We start from the raw sequence: 18,403 nt of genomic DNA, 5'->3' as shown, positions 1-18,403 counted from the left end.
CCTCCCTCAAGAAGGTAACCATCCTCTGCTACCAACTGCTAACGCGGGATTTCTGGTCTATTGCTGTTAATCCAGATCCCAATTCAGGTCGACTAAATCGTTGGTACCTGTCATTGAGTAAAAGGCAATCTACTACTGGGTTAATCAAGAAAGATCTTACACCACTCTAAAGAACCACTTACCACTGGAAAAGGTTTAAAAGTTTATTATAAAGCCAAAGCTATCTGGAGATACAAACATCTCAGAATGAGATTCAAAAGGTATACAGGAATCAATACAAACAAGAATTCTCTGAAAGCTCTTAGTCGGCAGAAGGATATCACTAAAACAAATTCGAAAAGCATTAAAGTTGCCAATATGGACACAAGCTGTAGCTTATGCGTCATTTACAGAAAGGAAAAGTTCAGGTTAGACTGTCCCTACACTAGACTAAGTGACATCCCTACTTAACAAGATCTTTACCTAAAAAGGTGTCAGCCGTGGTGACTTCCAAAGAAGATCACACACTTCCCTTAGTCTTTGTCTCAAAGTCGAAGTCTTGCAGTTTCCTATCTGCCTACCCATCCGCTCTCTTAGATTCCTCAGATCGTCTGCTCTAACTCCACCCCGGGGTGCTGTCCCTAATACAAAATCACATTTCCAATAGGAACGCCCCTGGAGACGCCTCTCACGTGGTGTAGTTTCTGGCGGCAAATTCCATGCTGGTACTCCTCGGGACCCTTCGTTAAAGTTGACCTTGCTTCCCAGGCTTCTCTCCGGCAAGACGGTACCCCCTAGAAATTCCTGAAGACTCCTACAGGCCTGTGCCAGGCGTCTCTGAACAAAAGTCTATTCATCATTTTCTGATTAAGCCCCCTCGCACCTGCAAAAGACACTTTTTCTCTGTGGGCCCCAAATTCTGGCCTCCACCATATCTTAGGGTCGTAAAACATTTGAACAGGCTTTACATTCGTGCTCTGTGCGACCTCTCCTTAACGAGCACATGCAGATCAAAGAAGCAACCTTATCTATTCAGGCCTACTAGAATTACATGAAACGGGCCTCTGCAATATGCACATTTAATTTCTTTGTTTAAACAGTATTCTAACTAACACACATTACTATAATGTAACACATCTATTCAAAACATTATTTCAATTCTATGATTAATAATACTTTGCAGTAAAATGACATTAGAATCCAGGTTACTTAAAAGTGTAGCAGCATCTTTCGTTTCTTGTGAAATGCCATGTGGCCTACACATTTCCATGGTTTGCAGAATTACATTTCTTTTTCACACAGCCCCATAACGTGAGACTCCAACATCATTCTAACACTTCTACAAAGCTCTACATTAGTTTTCACACTGATATATGTATCTCTATTCTAATTAAACACTCCTGTATATATTTTCACTCAATAAGTTTGACACTCTGGTGTATTCTATTCTAAACTAATACAACGTGCTTGTAAATATGGTGCACTTCTACATTTTTCAGATTTGTGCTTTCTCAGGATTGATCAGTTTCATTGCCTGACAACAACATCAGAAAAATGAAACACACCCAAAAAATTATGGCGGTGGGACACCTTTCTTAAGGGCCCCTTCCTTGAGCCATTAAAGACCCCAGGGAGCCACTCCTGGGACAGAAAAATTGCATAAAAGAGAAGGCCTGCAGAGGTGGGAGGCTCCAGCGAGTCCTGTAAGAGCAAGTGCTCTGATTGGCTAGCTGGTGAAATGTTAGAAATGAAATGGCCACCATTACTGTTTACTGTAAAAAATTGGATCTGTTGTCAAAATGAAGTAAAAAAGCTATATAAGGGTGCAATAGAAAGGCATGCTGTCCCCCTAGATTTAGGGAGGTGGTGCCTAAGGGATAACTACGGAGAAGATAATAAATATATATTGTTTTAAACTAATATTTATGATCTTGCAGGACTCTAGCAGCATCATGAATAGAAAAAAGAAGTAGAAGATTTCTCAATGTACTCTATTAGTAGGAATGCACATTGTGATACTCATTTTGGAGAGGCAGTGTGTAAGAGATAAATACTGTGAAGAGTACATAGTTAAATATTATTGTAATTTTGTTTACCTTCTTGAAAGACTCTTGTGTGATTGTGAAAAGTGCAAAGGAGTAGGTGATCTTTGAATGCACACTTGCTACTGTAGGAAGGAGTGTTGCTGGAGATGGTGTTTATCAGAGTCTACTGTTTATGCCCATCAGCTTGGCAAAGATTGAGAGTTGAGTACAGTCTCTTCCCACACCCTACTATGCACACCAATTATCAGAGAGAGGAGTGTTAGCAGGAAGGATAATCCACTCACTACTACACACACCTGTCATGGGAGAGATAGGCAGAGAGGGCAGTCTCTCTCAACACACTTTACTATGCACCCCCATCCTATGAGAGAGGGGTCTGGCAGGAGAGACAAGTTCATCTCCACACACTACTACGCACACCCATCGTTTTAAGAGAGAGATTAGAAAGGACAGGCCGGTCATTTTCCAAACACTACTACGCACACCCGTCATCTGAGACTGAAGTCTGAAAAGAAAGGCCAGTCCATTCACACACCCAACTACGCACACCCGTCATTCAAGAGAGGCTTCTCAGTGAAGAGGCTAGTCTCTCTCCACACATCCTACCATGCACACCTGTCATCTGAGGGAGAGGTCTGAAAGGAGAGAGCATCCCTTCCCACAGCCTACTACGAACGTCCATCATCTGAGACGGAGGTCTAATTGGAGGGGCCAGTCCCTCCACATAACCTACTATGCACTTCTGTAGTGCATAGCCAGGTCTCAGCGGAATGGCCAGTCCCTGCCCACACCCTACTATGCACACCTGCCATCCAAGAGAGAGATGTCAGCATGTGGGGGGGTTGGATTAATTTATTGTAATTTAATATTACTTTACTTAAAAAACTAGAAATTCACAGATAAAAACAAAGGTTAAAGTAACGTTATAGATAGGTGTGATAAAAAGATCTGTTTTTTTTTAGAAAAACCTTCTAAATTTACCGGTAAATGTAAAGTAACATTGTAGTTAGGTGAATTTGTCAATGACAACATTAACGTTTTGAACCAAAAACACCCACAGGAATCCACAAGTTATAGTTTGCAGTGCTAACTTTAACTTTCACCACTGCCATGCACTTCTTATGACCTCACATATGACGTCACTCATGTTCTATGATATAATTTATGACATCACTGATGACATATCGAGTGACATCACTGATGCCAAAATTTATGATGGGCACTGATGACATATCCAATGGCATAACTGATGACATCACTGATGACAGCATCCAAACTTCACTTCACACCTATTGCTCGATAAATTGTATTCTACAAAACAGCTCACTTAGATGTAGAAAACAAGCATTATATGCAACATTGAGCCCATAGCATACAGTTTACACGTAGCATAGATCAAATTAACAATCGACCACAGATATACAACAACCACTCATTGACTGCAGTGTTTAATATCTACACAATTGTTGACAGAAAAACAAAATAGGAAATATAAGTTCCAAAACAAATGCTCTGCTATGGTCAGCTTTTATAAACCCTTGACACTCACCGAACCTATATTGAGAAATGAAGCTGATATGAGCCAAAAGGCAGGTACTGTAAACAGTTTTTTCTCTATGGAGAGAGTATACTCTATATTACACTGTATGCAGAAATCCCTCTCATGAGAAATGCACCACACAGCATTACAACAATCTGCTCAGAACAGTGTACACTCTATGCAATAGTTGGAAAAAAAAAACAATATTTGTTAAAAAAATACCCCCAATTTGAAGGTGCTAAAGAACATACCTGCTGCACCCTTCACAATGTTGTGACAACTTTACAGATAGCTCATATATTCTAGAAAAACTAACACACATATTTTTCTTAGTTCCTGGTGCATACAGTCTTCTATGTTAAGGTTAAATTATCATGCTGACAAGATTCTCTCTAATAATTCAAGACAGCTTACAAAAGTTAGTATCTACTACATAAACTCTTTCTCCTCTAGGAAACTTTTTTGGTAGTATCAAAACAGTGTCTGTAGCATAATGAACATTAGTCAACTGTAACCTGCACACAGTGTTACTCTTGAATACAATTTTCTATAATGTGTTAAATATCTCTACATGTGGTGCATTATGAGCACATGCATTTTGTAAACACTAAAATGCATTTAACATGTATATATAAATATATATACACATATACAATTTTGGATCTTTTTTTTTTGAAAACTTTTTATTGATTTTAAAACAAGAAAACAAAAGAACAATACAAAACAAGGCAGTACATTAAAACATGTCATCACGTGGTCCGTGGGGGGGGTACATAGAGGAATCAAGCAGTAGTGCAATCAATAATTGGGGGGGGAAAGGAGACCAAAATACATACAAAACAACTATGTTCCTGCGGAGGAAACGTCAGGTTGGGAGGAAGACAAATCAGCATCAAATTCCGACATTGGGGAGTACATATATCTCCACGGTATGCGTTCCATTGGGTCCACACTTTCCCCCACTTGCCTGGTTTGCCACGGGAAACATACACAGTTTTTTCTCGAAACATGCACCAATCCATGTTTTGTGTCCATCCCAGAAGTGTCGGAGGCTTCTGAGCGCCCCACACTTGGGCAATATCACGCTTGGCTACCATGTTTCCCAAGGTCGCCCAGCGGAGCTGCGCTCGATTGTAGTCATTCGGCTCCCAGACATTCAACAAGCATCTTCGCGCTTCAGGCATTAATCGCACTCCCGTGACATCACTCATTACTTCATGCACGCGGTTCCAATAACGTATCACAGCAGGGCATTCCCAGACAATATGAAGGAACGTAGCCACCATACCGCATCCACGCCTGCCCAATCCATCAATCGAAAATCCCATACGAACCAGACGTGGGCCAGTCACATACACCCTATGCAGAATTTTCAGTTGGACGAACCGAAGACGTGCCGGGATAGCTACTTCCTTCGGGGAAGAAATAGCGGACTGCCAGTCCTCATCATCGAGTTCCAGACCATCTCCGGTCCACAACCCTCGAAGACTATCTAGTAGATCAGTCGTGGTATTGATCAACTTTTTATAAATTAGCGAGATCGTGCTATCAGGAACGTGACCATCCAGAATCCGATCCTCGAGCGGGGATGCCTCCGGCACGTCCGAGCCTAGTGGAAAAACAGACAAGACCGCATGCCGGACTTGCGCATATCTGAAGAATTCCTTATCATTCAGCCCATACTCAACTTTCAATTCCTCAAACGTCTTGACCCTGCCCTTGATCCATACGTCATCTACCCTACTGATCCCGATCATGTCCCACCGATCAAATCCCTTCGATTGCCAAAGGGAGCCCAGTTAACCGAAGCATATAGTGGGGTAGCCCGGGTCGGCCTACCGGCCCATCCCGTGGCCGCCGTAGCTCTACGCCACACCTGCACTGCTGTTTTGGTGGGGCCCGTAAGAGTGTCACCAGCTGATTTCGCATATAGAGCCCTATTGTAGTCCCCACCGGGTAGTAACCATCTGTCCATCGCAAAAGCCAGGTTTAGTGGGGGAGTGTAGGTGCCATGGTTGATGGCCCCCAGTTGAGAGGCCCAGTAATAGCGACGAATGTCCGGGAGAGCGATGCCGCCATCGTACCAAGGGAGTGTAAGCTTCGAGAGGGCGATGCGAGGACGGCCCCCCCATAACAATTGCCGCTGTAGACTCTCAATCTCACGAAAATATTCCGCTGGCACTACATCAAGCGTGTTTTGAAGCGCATAAAGGAACCGGGGGAGCAACATCATCTTAAACAACGCAGCTCGTCCCAAGGGAGAAAGGGGGAGCTTGCTCCAAGTCCCGACAGCCGCCCGAAGGGGTCTGAGAGGGGGCAGCAGATTGCGCTCATACCGAAGTGTGGGGTCCAAGGTGACAAAGATTCCCAGATATTTGAAACCATCTAGTACCACCGGAATAGGACAATCACGGGGCAGGAGGGGAGTATCACCGGAGAGAACATAAACGCAAGATTTAGACCAATTTATAACTAAGCCGGAATTTTTACGGAAAGAAGTCAAAACGTCAAAAAGGACGATTAACGACTGTCGGGGCGATGTGAGGTACAAAAGGATGTCATCTGCATACAGAGATACACGGTCTTCAAAGTCCGGAGACCATCGAATACCCTTCATGGATGGTTCCCATCGCAGCCAAGCCGCCAGTGGCTCTAAAGCAAGGGCAAACAAGAGTGGGGACAGAGGACAGCCCTGGCGCGTACCTCTACCGAGAACAAAGGAGGCCGAGACACGTCCATTCACCACTACCTGGGCTAAGGGATCAGCATAAAGCAATCAAACCCAACGGATAAAGGTGGGCCCAAACCCGAATTTGGAGAGGACCGCCCAAAGATAGGGCCATTCAATCGTGTCAAACGCCATGGTGGCGTCCAAAGACGCCAAGATGGCCGACTCTCTCAATGTCCCGGCTCGCGCGAGGACTCCATGCAAGCGCCAAAGATTAAGTGCCGTATTGCGATGTGGTATAAATCCGGACTGGTCCGGATGAACCAGATCGCCTATAAGAGCCACCAGACGATTAGCAAGAACTTTGGCCAGGATCTTGGGTTCAGCATTTATTAGGGAAATAGGCCTGTACGATTCGCAGCGGTCACGTGGCTTACCCTCTTTATGTATAACCACTATGGAAGCCAATCTCTGATCAGGAGGAAGAAACCCTTCCGCCAGTGATTCCAGAAACATAGATCGCATATACGGTGCCAGTACATCCGGACAAAGCTTGTAGAGTTCTATAGGGAGTCCATTAGGGCCCGAGGCCTTCCCGGAGCGAATCGAACGGATAGCGGTCGCAACTTCATCCGCCGTAGGCGGAGCCTCCAGCAGGTCCCGCTCAGATTCAGACAAACATGGTAGCGAGATATCGCGTAAAAGCATGTGGGAGTCCTGCTCCGGTCTATCGGACACAGGGGAGTACACTACCCGAAAATAATCGGCGAACCTCTCAACAATCCCAGCAGGGTCCGTGATACTTTCACCATTCGCGTCAACTATAACAGGAACCACTCGACTCGCGCATTCTCTCCTATCCAACCAAGCAAGCAACTTCCCAGCCTTATCTCCCACATCATACAGACGTCCCTGCTGTTCACGACTCATCTCCTTCGCTGCATCAGTCACCAGAGCTCTGTACTCATGTTGTTTTAGGTCCAACAGATGAAGCCTCTCAGGGGAGACTCCAGCATCAAACTCTCCCTCAAGAACGGTAATTTCAGTCTCAAGACGAACAACCTCCTCTCGTCTACATCTCTTAACATTGCCAATCGACGAGAGGGCCTGCCCCCGAATTACAGTTTTGTACGCCTCCCACAAGGAGACAGAAGAGGATACTGACCCCACATTTTCGGCAAAATAGTGATCAATTGTCTTAAGTAGTTCCGCTCTAATCTTAGGATCATGGAGGTACCATGGGTTGATCGGGGCCACTCGACCCTCCGATCCCCCATGTGCGTTCACAACCAACCACAGTGGGGAATCATCCGAAATACCCCTGGCATGATGTTTCACCTCCCCTATACGGGAAGTCTGGGAGGAGGGCATCAAAACATAATCCAACCTCGAAAGGCTGCCGTGGGCCCCAGAGTGGAAGGTATACTGTTGTTGCCCAGGATGATGTAATCGCCAACAATCGGTCAGCCCTAGCGCCTCCATGAAGTCCCCAAGCCAGGATTGGAACTTAGCGAGAACTCGGGGAGGGTAACGATCACACATCCCAGATACTACTGAATTAAAGTCTCCCCCGACCACAAGCAAACCCTCGGGGACTCCCAGAATCACTCTTCCCAAATCCGCATAGGTCGTAGTTTGAAGACCTGAGGGTATGTAAACAGAAAATAGTGTAACCACCCTACCCTCCCAACGCCCCACAATGGCGGCGTACCGCCCTCTATCATCAAGTATAATGTCGTCAACAGCGAGGGGGAGGGAGGTCCGGATTAGAATGCCCACCCCTCTGGAGCCAGAAGTGAAACCTGAGTGTGCAATGAGACGATAGCCACGCCTATTCATGGCGTGGCACGTATTACCCAGCAAGTGCGTCTCCTGAAGCAAAACCACATCAGGGGACAAGCGTCTCAGTAACTGCAAGACCACTCCCGGTTTAATTCTGTCTCCCAGACCATTGACGTTCCAACACAGTATCCGTAGTCCCCTACCCCCCATCCCAGAGTCCACCCCAAGTCTCCCCCCACGCCAGCCGCGACACCACAACACAGAAGATCATCAGCATTATGCCTTGAAAAAAACAAAGAAACACATCCCTGAACTTCCCAACCCCCCAAAACAACATCATACCCCCCACCCCGCACCCCTGCGTTAGACTCAAAAGCCACCCCAACTCGCAGCGTGCCTGTCGCCCTAACATACAACTAATCTACGAAAGGAACCCCAGAGGAGGAAGTCTCACCCGCCCCTCACCCACACCCCAGTAAGACAATGGAGTAGCAATCATTATCAGTATAGCATCGAACCATTGCCGAAAGTCAAAACGTTGGTCCGGGAGCCGATGTCGCTCCCTATTCCTGCTCCGTCGGGCCGCCCTCCGCTCCACCGGATGGTTCCGATTGTTCAAACCGCCCTCGTCCCGTAGGCAGCGAGTCCAACCAGCAATTAGCCGCTTCAGGATGGTCAAAGAAAAATGTTCTATCATTGTGGACGATACGCAATCGAGCCGGGAAAAGCATGGCATATTTCATGTCCCTGTCTCTCAGTCTCTTCTTCACTCCTTGAAATCCTAGCCGCTGCTTCTGGACTTGTTGGGTGAAGTCCGGATAAAAGCTGACCGCAGCGTTCTCATATTCCGTGGGGCCTGATGTGCGGGAAGCCTGCAGTATCACATCCCTGTCGCGAAAGTTGAAAATCCGTGCAATGATGGGGCGCGGAGAGGCACCCAGCTTGGGCGGGCCACCCGGGACACGGTGGGCCCGTTCTACTGCAAAGAACTTGCTCAGGCCCTTGGGCGCTAAATGATTTAGGACAAGGTCCTCCACCAGTAGGTCCACAGCTGACGATTCCGCCTTCTCCGGGACACCGACCAGTCGGACGTTGTTCCGTCGTGCTCGGCCCTCAAAATCGTCCAAGCGACGGGAGAGATAGTCACGGGCGGATCTCAGATTACCGACCTCCGTCTGTAGGTCAGAGACGTCGGCGATGAGACTAGTAGTCTTCAGGTCGAGAGACTTGACCTTTTCGTTGGTCTTTGCAAGATCCGCCCTGATTAAATTGACATCTATGGCAACAGTGTCCAGCTTGTGGGTTAGGGCCTCATACTGTTGTCCCATCGCGGCCTTCATCCCAGCAATGGCGCACATGACGTCTTTCAACGACGGGTCATCACCCAGCAGGGATTCGTCCTCAATGCCGGCCGGGGGTTTAGCCATTCCGCTCGGAGAGCTCTTAGTGAGGGTATATCGGTCCATGACGTTGGATTGGACAGAACCTCCTCGAGCTGCTGGTCTGGTCTTGCGCCTCTCCGCTTCAGGCTTGGTGGCCATCTTAGGTCGTGTGCCCCGGAGGGTAGTCTGAGACCTAGTGAAAATGGCTACACTCGATGTGCCCGCAGAAGCTCAAGGAATAAAGTGAGGACCAGTCACTAGGCAAAGAGCAAGAAAGTCCGGATCTCCAAGCGATGTTTCGAATAAACGAGTGAAGCAAGCAACCAGGGCGACCAAGGCAAGGTCAATGACGTAGGATCATCAAAATCGAAACCGAAAGTAGAAGACCGGGCAAGGGAGGTTAACGCAGGCCGTTGTTATTCAATTACTACCCGGCTGTCAGAGTAGGCAAGCCCGGGGCAGTGCCAAGGAGCAGGCCGCAAATATTCAAAAAAACATATCTTAGGTTCCCGGAGACCAAAGCGAAATCCGCCAACGGATAAGTGATCAGCAGGTTCACGACCACAGAAGCCCATCGTCCAAATCAGGATTAGATGCAGGATAGATGATGGAGGTGGCGAAGGTCCGGGAGCTCTGAGCTCACGCGACCATCTTGGGTGCGCGCTAAGCTCCTCCTCCCTACAATTTTGGATCTTGATCCAAAATTGTAAATAGAATGTTATATCAATGAAGTTTTAAAGTGATCTTGATCTTAATTTGTACTTTACATTTTATAGATCTTACTGATTAATTTCCATGTAATCATTGATTATCACACGATTTAATGAAATGCAAACCTCAGCGAATTAATATGTAGCCTATGTTTGTACAATTGAAAATATATCCCTAGGTGCACTGAACACACTTGGAGACATGGATATGAATTATGATGGGACAGAAGTAATCCAATCAATATTGGGTTTCTAATATGAAATTAAATGCCAACTCTTTGTTTTAAATATGTATATATATATATAAAATGTTATCCTGCACTTGCACTTTCTTGGCACTGAGTGTACTTTACAAGCAATGTCAATATGGTGGATGAATTAACCCATGTTTGCCAAAAATCGATCAGCAGTTTAGCTGTCGAAAAATATTAAACAGAAAGGAGGGATACGCACTGAGCACTTTATTAATACAGTCTAGACCCGGAGGACTCTATGGTCCAGTAGAAGGCTATTGGAAGCCGAAACACGTAGACCATCCTGTTAGTACGATTGCACTATGGTGTGTGAAATAAATCACTTTTAAAATTATTACCTTTGCTGTGGTGCCTTGACTTTCGCCGCAAAAAGAGTCTTGCTTGTAACGCGAAGGAATCTCAAATAAATAAATATTTTAAAAAAAATAAAATATATATATATATATATATATATATATATATATATATATATATATATATCAAAAAACACCCAGTTCATGCAGAACAGACGTACTCGGACACTTAAAAGTTGCTGGTGCTCAAGAATTTATTTGGCAGGAAACAACGCGTTTCACCTTATGGCTTGCTCACGTTGGCCGTAAGGTGAAACGTGTTGTTTCCTGCCAAATAAATTCTCGAGCACCAGCAACTTTGAAGTGTCCGAGTACGTCTGTTCTGCCTGAACTGGGTGTTTTTTTGATTTATTGGGCGACCAGTAGCCCCACCTCGGACCCCCCGTGAGCAGGCTGGGCGTGATCCAAATTACCGGAGCTGGTGGGCTGGTGGTGGAATATATATATATATATATATATTCACTGAAAAAAACATAGGTTATAGACCATATATAGTTAGAAATTAGCATTTAGAAAACCTTATTTTACTCACACAAAACCATTGAAATTCCATATATAGTTAGTTGCACTAACTATATATCGCGCACCCGCAATCCACTGCTGATGATGTCACATATTACATCATTCATGACATGGTCAGTGACATCACTGATGACATCACTGATGACATCATCTAGTGTCTGTGTGTTTTTGTAAAGTTTAAATACGTTTTACATATTGAAGAATGACTGGATGGATGGAAGACTGAGTGTGTGTGTGGCTGGCTGGGAGGTGTGTGACGCTGTGCATATCAATGTGTACTTGTATCAGTGATTGTATAAGAGAGTAAGTATGTGTTAGTATATGTGTGAAAAGTATGGTGTTCTGTGTTTAACTATAGATGAGGAAATCGAAGTGTGATTGATTCTTCACAGGACTGACTAGGTGTATGAGTGCATATGATAGTGTTCTAATAATAACTGACTGTATGTATGAGTAATTGTATGGGTGAATGAGTGAATGTGTGTGTAGACGTACGAATCAGTGAGTGCGTATGTAGTAACTGGTATTGGTGTGTCATGATGTCATCAGTGATGTCATTTGAGATGTCATCAGTGATGTCATTTCAGATGTCATTAGTGATGTCATCAGTGATGTCACTGAAGTATGGTGTTCTGTGTTTAACTGTATAGATGAAGAAATGGAAGTGTGATTGATTCTTTACAGGACTGACTTGGTGTGGGAGTAACTCCATGGATGAGTGGCAGTGTGTGACTGTCTGCATAGGTGTATGAGTGCATATGATAGTGTTGTAATAATGAGTGACTGTATGTATGAGTGATTGTATGGGTGAATGAGTGAATGTGTGTGTAGACGTAGGAATCAGTGAGTGCGTATGTAGTAACTGGTATTGGTGTGTCATGATGTCATCAGTGATGTCATTTGAGATGTCATCAGTGATGGCATCAGTGATGTCATTTGAGATGTCATCAGTGATGTCATCAGTGATGTCACTGACCATGTCATGAATGATGTAATATGTGACATCATCAGCAGTGGATTGCGGGTGCGCGATATATAGTTAGTGCAACTAACTATATATGGAATTTCAATGGTTTTGTGTGAGTAAAATAAGGTTTTCTAAATGCTAATTCCTAACTATATATGGTCTATAACCTATGGTTTTTTCAGTGAATTTTCAAGGTTTTGTAAATGCTAATTCCTAACTATATATGGTCTATAACCTATGGTTTTTTCAGTGAATTTCATTGGTTTTTTAACAGCTAATATCTGTAGCTGTAAAATGTATTCTTCTTTAAATCCAAAAATATATTTTATATGTTTATTAATACATTTTTTTTAAAATATTTTTTTTTCTTCGTTCCCGCTTCGCGAATCGGGAAGCTTCCCGTTAGCTGACCTTGATGCCGCGAAATAGACCGCGAGCCGGTAAACGTTTCTTTACCGCAACTGCCGCGTTAGAAAACAACATCGTGACGCCTCCCGTCCGCATGACGTTTCGCGTTGTCGCGTGATACGTCATATGACGTGCTACGTTAGCGAACTGGTACGCTTACCGAGTCGCAAAGCACAGGTTTCTGGAAGCAAACCTGGAGGCCCTGCAAAGCGCTTAACGTAAACACAGCAGGTCATGTGACTTGGTAATAACACTTTTCATTGGTTCATTTCGCTTTTGGTTTCCTAATGATGTAAGACTAGGTCATATAATCTAAAATGAACACTTTTCATTGGTTGAGAACTATTGTTTTTCCCAAATGATGAAAACCCCTCCTTCTTTCCTCACTCTGACTTTCATCTTTGTGAGAGAAAGACCCTTTGTTACCAGTGAGCAATGGCTTCTTTAGTAGCTTCAGCTGGTGCTTCCCCACCACCTCCACCACATCCAAGGAAGAGTGGACCACCTGCTCAAGTTATAATTCAGCAAGAAGAGGAAGAAGAAGAACAGGACGACGAGCACGAAGAGAGGCACTTTTTGCCTGAGGAGCCCAGGACGTCTCACCGGAAAGAAAACTTCATTTGGCAATTTTTTTAAATTCCCAAAGGTCAGAAAAAAGTAAATGCAAGATACGTAACTTGCCTTATATGTCAAGATAGACTGTCCAGAGGGACCGACAAAAAATACAGTTTCGGAAACTACACAATGCATCGCCATATGACTAGGTGGCATCCTAACAACTACAGTGCTGCACAGTTTCGTAACGACCTAGATAATCTCCCTATTATGGCCAGAAGATCTGTTGTACCGGAAGTAACGGGACCAGAGGGCAGGGAGATGGTGCCAAATATACAAACGAGATTTCATGAAGTAAAACAAGTCTGCGTACATTGCAGTGGATTCATTTGCTACGGAGAAAGAAGCATCACTCTGATCAACAGAGCTATTGACTATCATATGCAAGTTTGTACGAAACGCCCCAAATAATAAATACTTTTTTTTTGTTTTGTTGCTCCTGTTGAGCCCTTTACAATGAATCGTTTTCATTGCCCCCTCCAAGAAAAACCCAAAAAAATATAAAACTGTTCAGAAAAATTCAAAAAAAGTAAAAAAATGTTCAGAAAAATAATAAAAAAAATATAAAACAAAAACAATAAAAAAAAAGTTCTTTTCAGAACTACCTCCCCGTTATTAAAAAATTGGTACAATATTTGGAACTGTGCCAACCTCTATTTCTCGTAGTTCGCTTCCCAGTTCGCTCGCCGGTACGCGAACCGGAAGTGAACCAAAATTTTTTTTTAAAAAAAAGAACAGTAAGTATAAGGGAAGGAAACAGACACTTATGTTAAAAGAAAGACAGCTATAGGGGAGTAAACTAGAGATACTATTACCCGTAATCCACTGCTGATGATGTCACATATTACATCATTCATGACATGCTCAGTGACATCATCAGCAGAGGATTGCGGGATTTTTGGCAACGTGCCTTATCCACGGTTTAATAACGCTGCCTTTTGCTTTATATAAGTTTTCAAATTGTATGAAATATATACCAATAGGTCGTTATGAACCTTTAGGTAGTGCTTTTCTTCATGAGGTCTGGTCGCTTCCATACACATACAGATGTTTCAAAGATGATCAAGAAGTTTATCTGAATGGAGAGGAATGCACTGAGACGCCACATCATTCACTAATGTGTAGGCACATACAGTTACACGGTTCATGCAACAAACACCGACCAAATATGGCTTGCGTGTTGCAAGGCACGCCAGTTCCTGCTATCATCCCCACGTTCAAGATGTTGGAAAATGGTAGTTATTTGATGCTCAATAATGAAGATTGTTCTGGGTTAATTAAAAGTATTCCTTTTATCGTAACAGTAAGTGAACGGGTTATTTGCTGCAAAAATGTTCTATTTCCTCCCACACATGAACATAGGGAGTTTTCAATCTGGCCACAAATACCAACCTTGGGAGCAGATTTCAATGGCATGGCAAGAATAAGAGCTCTTTTGTCTCAGAGAGAGGTGGCTTTGAGTTCGGCCCGTGAAACTTTCGTGCTTCACATAGCGAACACCCGTACAGAGGTGCAGACCCTTTTCAATACGGATTCGCCTTTGCATTTCAGCAAGATGGTTCGGACTATCTTTAACGCGTCCTCCACAAAGGCCCTGGCGCACTTTTTAAAAGTTGTTACCAGTGGTCTCGTGACTTCATTTGAGAAAATCTTTGGAGTCATCCCTGCTTTCTTTCATTCTATTTTCTCCACTGTGCTTCGTGGATTCCCATTTTTACTTGCATTACCAGCGGACGCTCTTCTGATTTTTTACATTTTTAAATATGGATGTCCTTCCTGTGCAAGCTCCCGCCCTGCAGCTGCTGACACTGTTCCGCAATCGCATGCTAGAATATTATGGCACAATGCCGTTGGCGATATTAAGCACGGCATATGGATTATCTTTTCGATTCTCCTACTTCACCTGTGTCCAGCCTGTATTTCACTGCCTGACCTGTGATTTCGATTGGGCCATTGATTTGTGTCTCTGGGGACCGGTTTCTCCTGACGTCGACTTTAATCAGCTGATGACTCCTATCATTACTCACGAGTTGGTTTGTCCTGGCGAAAGGATTATGGCTGTGGCATTGATGCATGGACTAATTGGTCCCTGGAATTTACTGGCGGCAACACAGTCTTTCTTGGAACAGAGCTTTCTTGAAAACCCACCGAGCTGTCCTCTGATGGTGATAGAGGATCCGGTGCTGGGAGAGCACGTATGTTCTTTTCCGCTTTTAAATTGGATTGCTGAACTCTTTTCGGATGAAGACGGTGACTTCCTATTGGAGGCTGTTGCAGCTTATTTTGCATACACAGTTATGTCATAGACCTTTTTCATGTTTGATATGCTGAGTACTAGCATTTCATTGACAATTCATTGAGTTATTTGTCAAGTTTTTATTATTTAGCTTGCCTATTGGCTTAAGACTCGATAAAGTACTTGGCTGTTTTATTTTTCTTTAGCATTAAATGTTCCTAGTTTTTAATGTTTTACCTTGCGGACCGTCCACATATAAAGTTGCAATCTGCTCTCATGAGATGGCACTTCTATTATCTTATTCAGTTCGTTTCCGGATCATGGGGAGGTGTCATCTAGGTCCTGGATATCTTTACACCGTGTTAAGTTAGCATGGGCTCATTACCGGTTTAAACGCCATTTTTCCTTTTTTGCAACTTCTGCACACGACACTTAGTTGTTGCTTTAGCTTTCAACCTAGTAGTTCATCGTGGTTTACATAAGAATAATATGTTATTGCTCTACTATCTGCTTTGCTTGTTAAACTATATCTGTACAGCGAGTGCTGAAGTTTCAAGAACAACACGATACAGAATTGTTATGAGGTCTGATCTCCACGACTTCATACTCATAACATAAGTGCAGCTTCTGCCAATTCTGGGCATGAGGCGGGTTTTATATTGCTTTGCCGAACACACATACACAACAGTTGATGCGGTTCACATGAAGAGAGAGCTGGTGTATGCTGATGTGATTCCTTCAAATCTAAGACACTAAAGTATGGGCACGCCCTAAACCAACACAAACAGACCTTCTTAGCAAATAATATAATATGTGTATTAGGGAGGGTGAGATATAAGCAGCCGTGGGCCGTGGAGGGAGTTACGGTGGGGCAGGGAGGCGGGGAGGGGGAGGGGCAGGGTGGAGCCCTCTCCACCCTGCCCCTCCCCCTCCCCGCCTCCCTGCCCCACCGTAACTCCCTCCACGGCCCGTGGCTGCTTATAAGTGTTGCTAACTCTTATTCATTTACAGCATGTTAACATACTGTCACCATTCGCTTTTTATGTACTAGTAACTATGCTGGTAATTTTGCTACTGATAATATGTGTACTTGTATTATCTAAGATACTACGCCTGAGAAGACGGCATTAGTAAATAAACATTTCAAATACACATGTGTTCTTCTTAACTCCATGTTCTGGTTTCTAAGAAATATATAACGACCGACTGTTCATGAGTTCCACGTATCCTGAGGTACTATAAGTTCATATTCTGGATTGTCTAAACATTAAGAGTTTGTTATATCCAATGTGACACTGTACCTAGCTTGCTAAGGGGTTTTTGATTACTAAGGTGAGTTTTGGGGCACCCTAATTCGCCGAGGTTCCAATCCTCTGTCCACAGTTCTGTGTGAGAACAGAAACCCTGCGACAGGGGCACCCCCGACCCTTGCTGGAGCTTCATCACACTTGCGATACAACTCCAGCAATGCGCCACCTTTACGGCACAGATACATCACGCATCTGTGCTGTTTTGGCCCCATGATGCGCCGCATTGTAAATGCAGCACACCATAGGTGACGGAACAGCGGCACAGAATGACTAACACATCCCTGGTGATGCGCCAGTCATCATAAATCTATCCCTATGCTTCTTATCTTGTTAGAGATGAACCGCCATATGTATCATCAAAGTTTTTTGCATTTCCTAAATAGCGAACTTTAAGGAATAAATAGCGATTCTTTACCATTCCTAGTTTGCGATGAGCTATTAGCTAATTACAAATTACCCATTCATTTCCTTCATTTCCATAGGGCGGTTGGACTCACTTTTAGCTCGAACGGCTGAATGGATTTCCACGAAACTTGGCAAAATTGTAGGGACTGGTAGCCCGATGTGCCTTTGCTATGTCTCAAGATATATGCTCCAGTGGTTTTTATGAAAATTAACTTTGAAAAATATATATTGGGCTACATTGGCCTATATATATGTTGGAGCCCAAATGTAGCCCAATGTAGCCCAATGAAGCCCAATGAAGCCCAATGTAGCCCAATGTAGCCCAAAGATGGCCGCCAGAGACAAAAAAAACAAATGTAGCCCAAATATCAGCCAGATGTAGCCCAACTATAGCCCAGTGACAGAATGACCAATCAGCTTCGCAAACCTCCGTTACGCGAAGCGGAGCGCTGTTACAGATATATATCTTTTTTTGAACGTTAATTTCTCAAAATCCACTGGAGCACATATATTGAGACCTAGCAAAGGCACATCGGGCTACCAGTCCCTAATATTTTACCAAGTTTCGTGCAAATCCATTCAGCCGTTCGATTATTATTATTATTTTTTTTTTTTGCCCCGAGGGGCCCTTTTAAAACCTCCACATCAAACCTAGGGGGTCAGCGAGGATCTACTATGCCCCCTTATGGTCATTTGCCCCTTCGCTTTGGCCTCCTCTTGTCTCTCGATCCTACCGAGAGACAAGATGGCGGCCGCTACGGACTGTTTGGAATGTTTACAGACGCCGGAGAACCAATCAGCTTCGCTTCACAAAGCTCCGTTGCGCGAAAAGTACACGTACTGGAGCGCTGCCCGGTCCGCTGTTACAGATATATATCTTTTTTTAAACGTTAATTTCTCAAAATCCACTGTAGCACATATGTTGAGACCTACAAAAGGCACATCGGGCTACCAGTCCCTACAATTTTGCCAAGTTTCGTGCAAATCCATTCAGCCGTTCGGGCTAAAAGTGAGGCCAACCGCCCTATGGGAAACTCAATGTTAAAAACACGTTTTGGGACCCCCCTTTTTTCTCGGCCCCCCCTTGACGAAACCCCCCCACATTTTCAGGGGCTGCTCAGAAACAAAATGTTCCATTTTCCTGAAAATTTCAGCCAATTCCGTCCACAAACGCCAAAGTTATTAGACATAGAATTTTCAAAAATCCCATAGAGAAAAAATCCTAAC

At 44.2% G+C, this 18,403-nt stretch overlaps 1 protein-coding gene across 1 annotated transcript in view; it reads left to right on the top strand.

Moving 5' to 3' along the window:
* Positions 1 to 18,403, top strand: part of LOC144792693 (carbonic anhydrase 15-like) — a 180,976-nt gene that overhangs the window by 61,762 nt on the left and 100,811 nt on the right. The gene's annotated exons all lie outside the window — the stretch shown is intronic.

This window comes from Lissotriton helveticus, chromosome 11, assembly GCF_964261635.1.
Source record: "Lissotriton helveticus chromosome 11, aLisHel1.1, whole genome shotgun sequence".
Taxonomy (NCBI): Eukaryota; Metazoa; Chordata; class Amphibia; order Caudata; family Salamandridae; genus Lissotriton; species Lissotriton helveticus.
This window is presented reverse-complemented; position numbering and strand designations above follow the sequence as displayed.